At 47.8% G+C, this 14,516-nt stretch overlaps 1 protein-coding gene across 4 annotated transcripts in view; it reads right to left on the bottom strand.

Moving 5' to 3' along the window:
- PCDH15 (protocadherin related 15) overlaps positions 1–14,516 on the bottom strand; it is a 3,978,145-nt gene that overhangs the window by 2,165,222 nt on the left and 1,798,407 nt on the right. The window lies entirely within an intron of this gene.

Below are 14,516 nucleotides of genomic sequence, written 5' to 3'. Positions count from 1 at the left end.
ATTGCAAAAACACTAATTTGCAAGTGACAATCTTATATAAATCATTGCAGCATTGCATGTATTATACTGTATCGTTGCATGTCACATCTCAAAATTATTAAATAAATACAGGAAAAAAAACGTGGCAGGCGCCGCATAACATTCCAGATGGTAGCCATGAAAACAATATCTTATGTTATTTAAGAAATAATGTTTCAAACATCAACCAACTCTGCATCGTGGGCTGGCAGCGTCAATATTACATGCATAAAGCAAACTGTAATGCGACACAAAAGTGAGAAAAACAAAAACATCTATGGAGCTAGGAACTGCGTGACAAATGACACACTTAACAAAAACAGCAGTTCATGTTGCACTAGCTTCCCAAAAATGCCCAACATGGAAGATCTTTCATCAGTGTGCAGGCTTTCAGCTTCACAGAACAGCTGATTGAGGCTGTGGCGTCTCTATATATTGCTGAAAGAAGGCTCATGGAATCAGTAAACTGTGTCTGGTCAAACGTGAAAAGAGAAATTGCTCTGTTGCCTCTTCTTGAGTACTGCGGGTTAGGCACGTCAAAGGACAAAACGCATGTTCCCAATGACTTCAAAGAGAGCGAACAACAGGTGCAGCACAAGCAAAACCACTAAGTACATCGCCAGCACCATAACACAGAGTTCCTAGAAATAAAAGAAGGCTCATGCAAGAAGTACAGCTGTCTCTAGCCAAACGTGAAAAGAGAAATTGCTATGTTGCCTCTTCTTGAGTACTGCTCTGATAACTTACTGTTAATCTTCATTACTCCTTGTCCTACTCGTTCTCGTCACAGCACTTACTTCCTGAGGCCCTTGCCTCCGACACAGGACCTTCTTCTATTTCTTTAAATTCCTATAACTCCTCCCCCACATCCATTTCACTCAGTTTCATATTATCAAGCCGGAGCATGGGACCTTCCCCGCAGGGAGGGTGAGGAGGGTCCTCAGTACTGTGACGAGGAAGTGTAGGACTAGGAGTAATGAAGATTACCGGTAAGTAATCAGAGCATTACCTCCACATCCACTCTTCCTCGTCCCAGTACTTACTTCATGAGGTATACCAAAGCAGCAACAGGGAAACAGTCCCACTGAGACACAGAGCTAAAAACAGTGCAGCAAACACACCCTACAATAACTAATTCACATCCCCACAGACAAAACTCAAACAACAAAGGAACCAACCCTCTCCCCCTCCCCCGAGTGGGAGAAACTCAACCCATAGCGGTTGGCGAAAATGCCTAGGCCAGCCAAGGCGGCAGTCATACAAATCTCTTGCAGAGAAAAACACTCCTTGCATCGGCCCAGGAAGCCGCCAAACCCCTGGCGGACCGCGCCTGATCGTGCGCAGGCACAGGCAGGCCAGAAGCCACATAGGCCCTGGAGATCACAACCCGGAACCACCGGAAAATGGAAACCACAGATGCATTATGCCCAGCCCCAGCCGGACCACAAGCAATCAGAAGACTATCAGATTGGTGGAAAAAAGCAAACCTAGCCAAATACTCCAACACGTCCCGCCGGACAGAATGTTAAGCCAAGCCACCTCCTTATGCATTCTCGGATCATGAAAGAAGTCAGGGAGAACCAGATCCTGACAGGTTTGAAAACCAAGATACAACTTAAGGGAGGAACTTTGGACCACACCTCAGCACCAGCGAGTCTGGCAGCACCCTCAGGAAAGGAGGGTGACATAAGAGAGCCCCAATCTCCTCAAGCCTACGGGCAGAAGCAAGGGCAATAAGAAAGCAGATTTTAGTGTAAGATGCTTGATATCAATCTCAGAAAAACGGCTCAAAAGGAGGCCCTTGAAGGAACCATAATACAAGAGGGAGCTCCCAAGGGGGAAGCCCTTTATCAGCACAAGGACGGGAAGAAGAAAAACCCTGGAGCAACTTCCCCACCAACACCTCCCCATCCAAGTGACCATCCCCCCCAAAAGGAATTTCATGGAGGCCCACTGAGAGCGAAGCCTGGAAAAAAAACGGCCAGGCCCCTGTCAAAAGCCCTTCTGGAGGAATCGAAGGATAGCAGAGAGGCCAGAACACAGGGGAGGGATCACAGACCGGCCATACCAGTCTCGGAAATGGCTCCAATGCCTGCCAAACCCCTTCAGAGTGGAGGCTCTAAGAGCATCCATTATGTACTCAACTACAGGATCTGAGAACCCCTGAGATATCAAGCTAGACTGAACAATAGCCACACTGCCCATTGCATCCGGTGGAATTCCAACCGCAGATCCCCTTGAAGGGGACACAGCCACCTCGGAACCAGCCAAGGTTCCTAGGACGGAAGCTCCAACAGAGAGGGGAGCCAACTCCGGCGGGACCAGAACTGAGCTAACAAAAACACAATCACTCTGGACACTCTGATGCGCCAAACCACCCAGGGCAGAAGGGGAATAGGCGGAAAGGCATTAAGGAAAAACCCCAATGCCACAGTACAGAGAGGGCATCCATCCCCCAAACCCTCCGGCCTGAAACCGAGAGCAGACGAGGGGAACTTCTGCTGAGGCCGGGGATGCAAACAGGTCTAGAACCGGGGACCCCAATCTGACACAGGTCACTGCAAAGACCTGGGCCAACAGCACCAGTTCCGCAGAGGAGAGAAAACCGGTGTCTGAGAAGATCCGCTTGAACATTGTCCACCCTTCTGATACGTGAGGCCACCAGAGACACCAGATGAGATTCCTCCCAGGTGCCTATCAGCACTGCCAGAGCATTCAAGGAACAGTCAGAACCCCTTTTGCAGTTGACATATGCCAAGGCCGTCGTATTGTCCGATCGGATCAAAACCGCCGACCGTCCAGCAACTCCTCATAGTACACCAAAGCTTGGACAATGGCACAACTCTTGCCAATTGGATGATCACCGGCTCGCCCCAGATCTCACAATCCTTGAGCTGAGAGGCCCCCAATGTAGACCCTTTCTACTAGCGTCGGTAATAAGAGAGGCCACAGGAGGAAGGACTATGCACACCTCAGCCTGTAGATCTGAAACCCCCTGCAACCATAGCAGGGAGACTCGCAGCGCTGGGGACACTGAAAACAAAACTACGAAAGCCGAGACATCGGGAGCCAGTGAGAGAGAGTATAAGACACCAGGGGACGTAACCGAAGACGGGCTCAAGGGACCGCAAAACACGCAAGACGCCACATGCCCCGTAACTTCAGCAACAGGCAAGTCGAGACATACTGCCGTCTGAGAACCCAGCCCAGACCAACCAGCAAGCGCCCCCCCTGCACAACATCCAGAGTACGCTCTCCCCAGACATCCAGACAAGCAGTGCAGGGTCTTGAGACCCATAAGCAGGTGACACATCCTAGAAGGCATAGGGACCAGGAACACCCGCAAGTAGAAAATTTGACCCTGAACAGGGAGAGGAACCGACAAGACGGTAACCCACAACCACCGTTTGGAGAGAACGGATCCCATGGCCAACTACTTGGACCGTGAGCTGGGTACCAAAGTCCTAACCATGCAAACCTGGACAGGAGGAGACAGGAACGGCAACTGATAGCCCCCTCCGGAAGCAGCCCATTACCCAGGAATCCAAACCCCACCGGTCCCATACACCTCCAAGAAGATAGAGACGAGGAGCCAGGGAAACCCGCCAGTCACTGCACTTGCACCAGAGGAAAATCACAGGACGTTGAAGCATGCCTGTGCCACAATATAACAGCATGCTTGTCAGCCCACAAAAAGATCCTACTTATCAAAAGGAAGATACAGGACAGCCCAGAAGTCCAGCAGACCATGCCCCCCCCCAGCCGAAAGAGGAGCCACAAGGCTGGCGTCAAAAGGGCAGAGTACTGTCACAAAGCGGGGCAAAGCAATCCATCCCGGATAGCAGACATCAAAGGCAACATCCCCACCTGGGGTATGCCTACACTGGCAAAACCCACTGAAGTGACATCCCCCTCCACCGGCACCAGGGGCCCTGAGAACCCCTCTAAGCACAGACATGTGCCATATCACTATATATAAGTCTGAGAGGAGGCGTGAAAGCAATACGTCGGCACCGGAGGACCTAGCCCCTAAAAGAAGAGACACTGGGAACCCTCTGAACGGCCATTACTTCCATGATACATTTTCTATAATTCCATGCTGGACAAGGGAAAAGAAAATACTCTCCTTTGACCTTCCCTCGTGAAGTTCAGAGGAAGAGGACAGGACAAGGAGTCTGCGTCCATAGCTAGCACAGACCCAAACACACCACTAACTCGCCACATGACTGAGAGGTGGCTTGAGCCCTGTATCCAGTAGCTGGTAGCCCCAAGCTCTAAATCGTTCCAATGCGTCGGTCTAGGAAGGATGAAGGGCCGAGTCAGCACTGTAGAGACTCGAACCCGAAGTGTAGACTATGCCAGGCCGGTACCCTTCCGGCCGCTTGCAGACATGCCCAAATCTGCACCGTTTTCACAGGCTGCACACAAAGAATGCAGCCAACATCCGGTGCATCCTGGGCTCCGTGTGTCTGAGGAGCGGGTGGTATGTTACATGCCTGCGACAGAACAAAGCCCCCGCACTTTCAAATACTCTCTGCCACAGTCACCCCACGACAAGAAGCAGAGAGGTCTCACAACAAAGGGAAGACTTAGCCCATACTGCCAAGTGCTTGCCATCATTTCCAATAAAGATGTGTACACAAAGCACAAGGAAACGGCATGTTGAAGGAGTCAAGATGGCCATACCAGCAGGAGAGGGGAAAAATATCAAGCACAATCCTCCCCTCTCCTTACCTTCTCCCACAGAATGCAGCTAACATCCGGTGCATCCTGAGCTGTGTGTGTTTGAGGAGTGGGTGATATGTGACATGCCAGCGACAGAACAGAGCCCCCACACTTTCAAACACTCTCTGCCACTGTCACCCCACAACAAGAAGCTGAGAGGCCACACAACAAAAGGGAAGGCTAGCCCATACTGCCAAGTGCTTGGCATCATTTCCAATAAAGATGTGTACACAGAGTCCGAGGAAAAGGCCTGTTGAATCAAGATGGCCAAAAACTGGAGGAGAGGGGAAAAACATCAAGCCCAGTCCTCCCCTCTCCTTACCTTCCCCCGGGCCGTGCAGGACCCGGGACACAATGCTCACGCTGCGGTCTGGAGCCCAGCAAAGAACGGAGCGAGGCAATCCCGCTCAACTGTGACCCCAAGCCCTGCAGGTGGCCCAGGAGCAGCGCCACACCTGAGGGAGCTGAGGGCCCCACCACACAGCCCCCCACAGGGGGCCAGCAAGCGGTGCTCCCCAGTGCCCCGCACCGGGAAGGAAAGTCCAACCTGCCGGAGGCAGGAAAAATTTAAACTGAGTGAAATGGATGTGGGGGAGGAGTTATAGGAATTTATAGAAATAGAAGAAGGTCCTGTGTCAGAGGCAGGGGCCTCATGAAGTAAGTACTGTGATGAGGAAGAGTGGACGTGGAGGAAATGCGGGTTGGGCAAGTAAAAGGACAAAATGCATGTTCCCAATAACTTCAAAGGGAGCGAACGAGAGGTGCAGCACAACCAGACCCACTAAGTACATCGGCAGCACCATAACACAGTTCATAGAAATAAAAGAAGGCTCATGGAAGAAGTACATCTGTCTCTAGTCAAACGTGAAAAGAGAAATTGTTCTGTTGCCTCATCTTGAGTACTGCGGGTTAGGCACGTCGAAGGACAAAACACATGTTCCTAATGACTTCAAAGAGAGAGAACCCACTAAGAACATCCGCAGTACCACAACAGAGTACATAGAAATACACGTTTTGCAATACTATATGAAAAGGCGGACACTGTGGAGAATCGCCAGTTGAGAATAAGACACATGCATTTCAAACTTGGTGAAGACACTAATAGACAGGACTAAAGGCAAACGTGCAACAACAGTGCACAGAAAAGCCAATGCTTTGTGGGGAGGCATCAATACATCCTCCTACATTCCAAAGATTGCAGTGCTCTTACTCATCAAGCTAAAAAGTAGCCCAAAAGATAAAAGAGTCTACACGTAAAAGTGTTGAAAACTATTGCTACTATGGTTCTTGCCTACTGAGGGAGTGGCTCACATTAACACAACTAAGAGGTTGATACATGGAAAGAGGAACATGAGGGAAATTCAAGGATGGAGGTGAAACTTGGGTATGGCAAAGTCCATGTTCCATGCAATCAAAATGTCAATGCACAATAAGCAGCTTGCTGGTGCCAAAGTTTCCAAAAATGGGTGATAGGATTTAGCACCAACCAACCAACTAATGGAAGCATAGCATAGGGTCAAAATGCACATGTCATTAGCAGGAAAAGACATACTAATGCCAGGTTGTTATATGAATGTACATGTCAAATGTCTCCACTATAGTAATAATAGCTGTTAATAATGCCCAATGAATTGGTACTCAAGATATCAACCAGAAAAGAATGGAGCGTTTTTTTGGGCCTTGTGGGATTCAAACTTGAAACTTGCAGATTGTGCCATCTGAAAGGTGAGTGCTTATCACATGTACTATCCAGCTGAACAATCAGCTATGTCCTGCAAAAGACCTTGATTAGAACAAAATAGTCAAGGTCGCACAGATCAGTTCTATTTTATTTATTTATTTCAATGTTTGCATTTATTTCAGCACACAAAAACCTCAGGCATCTAGGCGCTAGTTACAGAAGCTGCATAGTACATAAAGCGAAGTGCAAAAAAGTATTGGTTATAGAATGGAGAGCCTCCCCTCATGGTATGCGGCCTACTTCAGGTATGTAAGATAACATGAATGACAAAATGGGTATGAGTGCGAATTCTGGCAAAGCCATGCCTCATGGTATGCGGACTACTTCAGGTATGCAAGATAACATGAGTGACAAAATGTGTATGAGTGCAAATTCTGGCAAAGCCATGCCTCATGGTATGGGGGCTACTTAAGGTATGCAAGATGACATGATCTAGAGCATAGGAATAAATGTACATTCTGGCAAAGCCACGCCTGGTGATATGGGGGGGGACTACTTCAGGTATGCAGTATAAGATGCGTGACAGAGCAACACAGCAAAGAAAGGTCGTAACAGGTAAGTACGGGATTGGCATTAGTCTAAGAGCAATAGATGAGGCGCCTTAAGGCATCTAACGAGAATAGCAATATATGGAATGCCATATTCGGTATGGTTCCTGATACGTTGCAGGTTAAACAATATGTTACATGTAAAGTCGAGTAAAGTGAAGATGTATTGCAAGATAGAGAGTCAAATCTGGACGCCAAGATATGTGAACAGCACAGACCTGGGAATTGGTGGGGAAGGTTGCAGACCAAGAATTATGTATGCATGCTAGGCATGTCAACATGTAGGTAGAAGGGAACATACAGAAGCTGTGATCGGTAGTAAGAGGCCACACATGCTGAAGGAGCCGCACCCAAGTGGGGGCTACATCCAGTGCATGAAATGCTAGTGGCAGTGTTAGACGAATAAAGAGATTCCAATGACTGCAAAGTGTAATTTTGCAGACGCTTCGATGGGCCCAGCAAAGGACACAAGGGTGCCGCTTTGGGCATACTCCACAGTGCCAGAAGGGGCTGCAGAGGCAGGCACACTGCAAGGGATCACAACCACGTGCATCAAGAAGGCGGCATGATGGCTATGAGAGGGCATTGGTGAGAGGGTTGTGTCGCAAGTCGTGTAGATGTGGTGCATAGATGAAAGACAGCATACCATCTTACATGCCAGGCGGAGCAGCAGTATTGAAGGCAAAGCGAAAGTTGAGCTCGGGTGGTAAGTGGTATCCTGGTTAGCCCATCCATTGCCCAGACAGGCCCAGACAGGGGTCGAGTGCTGCGTAGGTCGGCCTTTGAGGCCTTTAAGTCTTCCAGCCAAAAGCCTCTAGTGAAGAGGTGCTCACCAGTCAATCAGATAACATGAACAATTCAGGTGTGAAGAGTGAGTCTCCCTGCAGATCGGGACATGCGGCGGCAGCCATCATGGTATGGTGCTCCTGCCCCAACACAATAGTGGCACGCAGTGGAGGCAGTAAGGTGGCAGTTTCTAGCCAGTACTGCTCTCCTTCTGCCTTGATGATGGAATATATATATATATATATATAAATACATGTCATATAAACGGTGTATTCGCTTGTCAATATACACCTCAGAATGGTGCATTACTAGCTAATAATGGCCATGGGTCCGCACAAAGGTGTTTCCTTTGCTTGAGGCTCTAACCTGGGGCCAATGGTCCTTAACTATAATGGAACCTTCGTCAGTGTATTTTTCTTAATTAACTTTGTGTTATATAGTGAATGTGCAGATAAATTAAACCTAAGACAACCTAAAGCAAACTAATATTTCCCTAAAGCAAACTGATGTGTTGTTTCTTGTAAGGGAGATGGATCAGTGATAGGGAATCAAGGATAATCAGCGATTGTTTCAAGTCTAAGTTACAATGTCTGCCTCTTACTCTCTACCGACAAGAGTACACCTCCGGGATGTGGGTAATCAATGTGTAGCCTGCTGACAGGATCCCATAAATGAGAGACAAGACTGCACCATCAGCAAGGCAGTGGGGATCCTAGGAACCAGCGTCACCAAAATACCTGAATTGGAGAATGAGGCCATGGAGCATGTGGAGGAAGGCGCATGAGTGGTGGCTGCGAGCTCCTGGGCTGAGCTGGCCACCTGGCTCTGCTGCCCGTGTGAGAGCTAGCGCTGCTGTATGGAGTTCGAAAGAGGCCCGATACACCAGGCCTGAGTGGACCTGGACGGCATAGTGCTGCAGCTGTCCTTTTGCAGCCAAGGGAGAGCAGAATACCGGATGAAACTGGCGAGAGCATGAGGGACATGCTGGCCATGAAAAACGGCAAAGTATCAACTTGCATGGATAGCTGCCCAGTGAGTGGCCCTGTCCCTTGGGCTCGGGGACCTGACAACACAGTGAAGAGGGAAAGCATACCCCCTCCCCACCCCACCTAAGAGACCAGAATGCAGGAGCAGGGGGCCCCAATGGGTGGCAGGACGGAGCTGCAGGACAACCAAGGATATCTGCCTTCATACACTTGAAAGGGTGGTTGGGTTCCAGATGTTGAATGGACCATGACAAAGGGAGGTGGTGGCTCCAAGAAGCAGAGCAACATGGGGGACTTTAGAAGGCAGGCACGTATATCCCATGCCAAATCCAACACAGCGCCTGGCGAGTCATCTGCACAGGTGGATCAAGATACCCCAGACCTGTGCCAACTACATAAGAGCATGCGCACTGGGTTTCTTCAATCAACACCAAACTAGGTGATCAATCGTCCATCACTGGCTCCCTTTAAGCCAAAATGGAGCAAGCGAGTGCCAGAAAAAATAAACGAAATGGAGGCTAATATTAGCACGGGTCAGGATGATATGCAAGTTCCTAAAGCACAAATGGCCAAGATTACCAAGGACCTTAAATTGGTGCTGCAAAAAGTTGCCAAATATTCAGATAATAGGACTCCCTGAGAATAAAGGATGAGGACTGATGGAAAATTTAATAGAACACATACTGCGACAAATCCTGGATGGTCCAACATTCTCCTCTAACTTTGTCATGGAACGAGCGCAGGGCACACCTGCCATGAGCTCAATACTGGGAGCTGCGCTGAGGCCCTTTATAGCCTGGCTACTAAATTACAGAGACAGGGACAAGATGCTGCGATTGGCTCGCGAGAAGGGATCACTGCAGTACGAGTCGGGTAATGTCCATAAATACCCTAACTTCTCAAAGACAGCACAGGTAGAGCATAGATCATTTTCTGGGGTGAAGAAATTGTTAAGGGAGAGATCCGTCTAATATGCTTTGCTCTTACTGGCAAGGTTGTGAATACAGTACAAAGATAAGACTTTCTTCTTTACAGTACAGGAAGATATGGTGAAATCGCGGCAGATTAACCAGCATCAGGGAGAGAAGGGAGCACCGGCCAGGGATAATGTGGTGGAAATGGAGGGTGATATCCATGAGTGAGCCACACTGAAGATCCGGGAGAGTCTAAACGTGTAATGGAAATGACAGAATAAATAATCAAGATATTGAGATATAATTTTAGACACTGAGCATTTTCTTCTTGTATACAAAAAAGGTAGCAGGCACTCCTCTCTCGAAAGAACAGGGCATGATAACCTGTTCAGTGGTTATTAACCACATTGAGAGTTTGCAACCAGACGTGGACTCCCTGCTCACTGTGCTTATAGAGGCTCAGCTTCACCTCACTGATGATGCCCAACAAGGCTGAAACACGTGTATGGGGTTGCTGGTGGTACTCTTGTTCAGAGACGAATTGCCATAGCATTTTGGTGCTGGACTGCCCATGTGGGCGAGACAAAGACTGATATGCAAATGGATATTTCCCATCTGTGAAGGTACAGTGAGCAAAAAGCAGATGGCTGCGAACTCTCAATTTCATCAAATTTCTCCCCAAAATTCCATGTTAAGAAAAAATCTACAAAGTTCAGGTAATTATGATTTTAAAGGTTTATAACAGCAAAGCGGTGTTGTTTTCAATATATGGCATGGAGTTGTAGGGATGTAAGAATGTATACTCACTTCAGATAATTGAAAATTATTTTTTTAAACAAGTATTGGGTCTCGCCCATTTGACCACCTCCAATTATGGAGTAGACTGAGAATAAGGTTGTGAATTTTTGAGCAACACTCTGCCCACACAGCCTTTACCCCATTGGCTTTGCTTATGGAGTACCGATGAGGCTGGACTGATGCACTAATTACGTTTTTTCATTTTGAAAGATCCTAATGTCATAATTCCCTGGCTTTGATGTATAAAGTTTGAGCAGGGCGGAAATTAATTCTGGTTCATATTTTAATTCCACAGAGATCTTAACATCAAGAGTGGTAAGGACCCTGAAAGCAAGAGCTAAATATAACAGCTGGAAAAAAGGGACTATGAGGACTTAATAGCTTTTAATATGAGTCAGAAATATCTCTTGTGGGCTGACAATCCCAGTCAGATAATTCTGATCACAAAACATGCTTGAATAGCCTCCCTTCCTTAGAGCCATTGTGGCCATATAATAATAATAACAATAATAATAATAATAAATATAATAAATATAATAAATAATAAGGGAGCATGATATTACTAATCGACCTTGTTTAATATGTAATGCTCATGTGGAGGATGTTTCCCACTTATTGTTTTGCCAGGCATTCTCTGCACTAAGAGCCAGGACTTTGAAACCGATACTGTGTGAACTTTGGTTTACTTAGTTCAGACCCACGCTGTTTCTTTTTTGCTGTGGCTGATTCCCCCAGAACGGGCTGGCCACATTTATTATTTTTAAGGTGAGCCTTGTACAAAAGACCATTTTGAAAGTATTCATAGTACGTTTTATTTGGGTTCTGCATTTTATTATGGCTTAAATGTTTTTTATCTGGTACATTCCATTTGCAAACTGATTTTTTTAATGGAAATTGTTTTTTATTTCCGAAGTAATCTTTGTTGATTGATAGCCCCAGTGGTTGACTATAGCTGTGAAAACGCAGAATTAATTTACTTCCCCATTTTTCAAAAAGACACAATTTGCACATATATTTTTTCATTTCTACACTGAATCAGACCTTACTTGGCTTTGAATATAGAGTGAAAGCAATGTACTTTTCACACTAAAGTGCTACAGTTTGCTATTTGGAATCGCACCCCACCTCAGTGATTGCATCCTCATCACCTCCCAGTTCCACCCATTCCAGGAACCTAGCAGAGAAATGATTCTGGAGAACATATATTTAATTGCATTGGGTTTTTTATACTCACTTTTAAATCATAATTTTAAGGCACAGAGCTTAGATGGTTCTGCACGTTTTCCAGGTAGTATCCCTGAATCTGCATCCCACTTTATCCTCCTCTATCAAATCAAGTCTGCCACAGATCAATCAGGTCAAGGTCCATGTTCTCTCTAATCCCTCAAGATATCATCTGAAGAGGGGAAATGGGACGATCCCTTCCCCCGATTCTTGTCCAGACAATGGCCAATGACATCACAACCCAAGCACGGACCACGGGAGGAGTTCGACCCACTCACTGCCACTCCAGACATCAAGATCCACCGTGGCAAGCCCCACACACCCAGGCAAGCTGTGCATCATCCCACCCTCAGGCTGGGACCTCGGGTGGAGCTGACACCGACCATATGGACCAACTCGATCACATCACCCACAAATATCGCCATCGTTAGAGATGCCATGATGACATAGCCAGCGGACAAGAACACACGTGCCACCAAGCACATGGATCAGACACACACCAACCACACGAAGAACATACTCAGTGCTACGACGTAAAGGACCACTCACACTCACATATACATCGTTGTTATTTTTCACCTAGGCCAACTACAGCACCGCAGAAACGCAAGACGCCAGAAGAGCTTGTGTATATGCTTGCAGACGGTTCCTTGCTATTAAAACCATGAAGATGTAGCCCTGTATGTGGACCAGTGCATAAGAACCCTTGTCGCCCTTCGCGAACCCCGTATTATGGACTGTATACCGCCACCCATGAGCTAGGCAAAAGTAGGCCGCAAATCAGAGTCCCCAGGTCGGAGCAGCTCAGATGAAGCTGCAAGATGCTGACCATGCAGGACAAACCCTGATGAGAGCACCACAGCCAGGGCCACAAAGTGCAATTTACACGCTGCGATCCCTGCACCAAGGCTACACCTGCTACTGCTAAACACTCCTCAGAGCCGAAATAAAAATCAAATACCTGCAATTCTGCTCTAACCACGGTCTCCCAACACGTAACCAGGCCGACCTGATATGATGCCAAGTCCCAAGAACCAGAGAAGCTCTGGGGTCTAACGTCTGGGACACAGACTGCAACAACAAAGTGACAAGTTGGACAAAGACATCGATGAGAAAGGGACACCCAACAGCCAGTAGTCAGACCTGTCCATTGTCTGCCACTGACACATAGTCATACATTGTTGCTAGCACCAGGTACACCGTGAGCTGGGAACAGCAATGGTCCCAGGCTTGAGGGCCTACGGGCGAACCAATCAGAATACAAGGGGCTAACCACTGACACCACTATAGCTTAGCCAATCACTAACTTTCCCCTTGTAACAATTCCCATGTAGCAAATGTTAGGGACGATCCAAGTGTACTGTTAGGGAGAATTCTCTCTTTAGGCTGAATTTCCTAACCTAGTGAGTCCCCCAGCAGCTTTGCTGGATTTCTGGGGTTTGTTTTTTTCCTCCTGCCAAGAGCGAGACTATTTTTCTCCCACTCTTGGACATGATGTATGGTGTTCCTTTGACTGCTTATGTGTTTTATGGGCTATGGGGTCCTTTACTCCATAGGGTATCATGTGTTTTTACTATGTGTGTTAAACAGCACCCTCTGTGCAGTAACACAGGGGTGTCATAGTGACACCCCACCATAGACTCCATACCCTGGGACTGACTACTGTCTCCCAGGGCATGTAAAGTCACCATTGGCTTTACTAGTCCCAAATTATTAACAGAAACCAGTACAAACCATCATATTGTGGACGTACTGGTCGGGGCAATTCGATTGCCCCGGGGTCTGTTAGTCGAGGGGGCACGTCTCCGTCCCCCCTGATCGAGTTTTGGCTGGTGGCAGTGGAAACTACTTTTTTATATTCGACCGTGAATAGTTTCCTATGGGATTTTCCCATTGTTCGAGGCTACCAACTTTAATTATTTAATTCTCATAGCCTCGAACATACAGCCGGTTTATTTAATTATTAATTCTTCGGTTGGGATTTTTTGCCAAGACTCGATTCCAAAATGGCGTTTGTGTTCTCTTCTGTGACTCCAACCCAAGTCGAGCCCTTTGTTCCACTTTTTGGCAGGCTTCTCTACAGAAGCCTCCAAAAGTGGTGCCACTCTGTCTGGTTACCACAGAGCGTGTGGGAGGGGGTTTAGGCACCCTGGACTGAGTTACCTTGGTAACTCAAGTCGCACTATTGTGTGATCGGCCCAAGTGGTGAGCCGGCCAGCTCACCACTTAGCATGTTTGAATGACAGCTTGGCTGAGTGAATGGTGGTTTGCTGCATAAAAGCAGGGCTTTGGGGACTGGAACTTCAGAAGTCACCACAGGACCTGAGAATCCGACGAGGGAGAAGCTGAGCCGACCTACCGCAACACCACCACCGGTGGAGCCCTGCAGAACCGACTCACCACTTCCCAACGACAGAGAAGATCTCCCGGCTGGAGAGGCTTCTTCCCCTGACTGGTGGGCACAACCAGTTTACCTTCTTTTCTTCGCACCCCAGACTAGTTTGTGGTCAAACTGCCCGTGCCAAGCACCCCGGCAGCCGGATAGCCACTCACCACTGAACCGCAAATTTACGGACCGCTCCTTGTACCTGAGAAACTCTGCGCCTGGTCTCTTCCCTGGCAGTGCAACGGACCCCTGTCTTCCTCCACGACGACATCTACTCTTCCCCCTGACGAAGCACCGACTTGCACCCGCTGCCAGGAACAACTGCCCCCACTGGAGCGTTCTCACCACTTTAAAGTACCGTGTCCGCCAGGCCTCCCTTTCTAAAGATTG

Source organism: Ambystoma mexicanum, chromosome 8, assembly GCF_040938575.1.
Source record: "Ambystoma mexicanum isolate Mex_15411 chromosome 8, UKY_AmexF1_1, whole genome shotgun sequence".
Classification (NCBI taxonomy): Eukaryota; Metazoa; Chordata; class Amphibia; order Caudata; family Ambystomatidae; genus Ambystoma; species Ambystoma mexicanum.
This window is presented reverse-complemented; position numbering and strand designations above follow the sequence as displayed.